Source organism: Perkinsus marinus, assembly GCF_000006405.1.
Source record: "Perkinsus marinus ATCC 50983 genomic scaffold scf_1104296976154, whole genome shotgun sequence".
Taxonomy (NCBI): domain Eukaryota; phylum Perkinsozoa; order Perkinsida; family Perkinsidae; genus Perkinsus; species Perkinsus marinus.
Genome location: NW_003200491.1, coordinates 93,736 through 95,891, shown reverse-complemented (window position 1 = coordinate 95,891; position 2,156 = coordinate 93,736).

The window sequence follows — 2,156 nt, the reverse complement described above, 5'->3', positions numbered from 1 at the left end:
ATCTGTAGTAGACTGATAGTTCGACCATCACATCATCGAATCTGTCAGATCACTTGACAGATTCGTTTGAACCATATCTTTCACTGAAAGATATGTCAGCACTATAACTGTGATATACACCCTATGTGAACAATTTGTGTTGTTCACAATATACTTGGGAAACTAGTTCCATGAATGATCTGAAGTATTTTGCGTAAAAGCTGTTGAGTTGAGTATGTTGTGTTCTCGCATGGAAGATACGACTCGTATCATACGAGAGAGTTTGAGTTGACTTCCACTTGCCGACACAAGAATATCCTCAGCAATACCACATCACAGGGAATTCACATGGAATATAAAAATGGAGAATACTTGAATATATTAAATAACATCATCTCATGAATACATAGATTACATTATGTCTATTGCACTCAATAGTTTAATACGCTTCTCGCCCCTATCCGAAAACTGTGCTAGTAGGATAACATATTCCCTCTCTTCAATTCTCAAGATGTAGAAGGTTCCTTTAAAGTTGCCAACAGGGCTGGTCAATAGATAACCATCAACCTCCAGTTCTACATGGTGTGTCGAACCATGTGATCTTTCTCTAGCCAAGAGGAAGACCTTCTTATCTCCTTCACGTGGGTCTCTCAGTAGAACTTTAATTGTTTTATCAGTACCACCATATAACGATACATTCCGAACCGACTTGTCTCCAGGCAAAAGTGGTTGAACTCGAGTGAGATCAAGGCTTAGTTCAGATGGTGGATTTTCGTCAACTAGAACGACCTTCAATAAATCCCTCTCTCTATTCTACGTGAGCGTGTGGGGTCCGGTGGGCCAAAGGTGTTCACGATAAGTAAAACTGTTCTTAAGGGTAAAGGTGCTGGGTCGGGTTGTATGCATAAAACTGCCTTTGACCCTTTGAACAGCGTGAGATTCTATAGAGGGACGCTCTTGAATCATAGACTCGAAGCCATAGAGGAGGTGCATCTGAATGAGATACAAATTAGGCTATAAACATGGTGACTTTCGAAATCACCTGTCGACCGAGTTCAGTTGTTTTACTCCAACACAGGATCTCGTCCTCAAATTGTCTCTTGACGAAACCGCCCTCTTCAGGGTTTTGCTCGCACATTAAGTACTCGAAAAGAGTGTTCTTGTTGGCCTCGACAATGAGCGGTAGAACACTGGTGACCGATACGAAGGTGTTGAAGAATTTCATTGACTCGAATGAAGAGATATTATGGGAGCTGAATGAACGACGACACGTGAAATTCCTTCACTTCACATAGACCTCACGTCATTCACTGTCAGTTTGAAACTGAGCTAAGGTTTTACACTTGCGGCATCGATTGAGGTACAAGTACCATACAAAAAGACATACGTTCCCTTCAGCAGTTCATTTACTTCTCTTACCGACTTTACGATTCCCTGTAAGAATACCCAACCGTTTCAAAAGTAATCGCCACTGTGCGACCAAACATAATTATGACAACTTCAGAAGCTATATTGAGTGAGACGATACATTCTCGTGGTTGAGCATCCCGAACTTTGACAGAAATCTACTTTATGAACGTTGAAGAGAGTATGAAACTTGTTGCTCTGCACAACCTCAACTGAATCTTTCGCAGTCGACCTAAAGATACTCGTACTATAACCGAATAATTGCTCAATTACCTGAGAGGAGGAACTCTCGAATCAGCTTCTTGAATTTGATAGTTCGACGACTCGCCTTAGGAAAACGTTATAACTTTATTGTCAAACTCACAAGGGTGTGAGAGAATGATATACGACTAACCTCGACCAGATAGGAAGTTGTAAATTATACAAATTCCGAGTGGAACGTTTCCCCATATAGAAAATACAATGATAGATAACGGCTGCGGCAGACATACAAAGTTCTACTCAACCAACATCGCTGAGAACCTACCGAATTGATGCTTAATTAGCTCCGGAACGTAGCAACCGAGCGAAGACCATATTACGAAGTTATATAATAACAAAATATAGACGCGCTAAGATACTGTACTAGGGAAAGAGTAAGGTCTTGGGTAGATAAAGTGTCAGTCTGTCAAAGGAAAATTCAAATTGTTGCCCACACGATTTTAGGGCGAGCGAGATAGAAGTGATTCATTAAAGCGCACGCCATCGCGATCGATTTGTTGAGTTTCGCG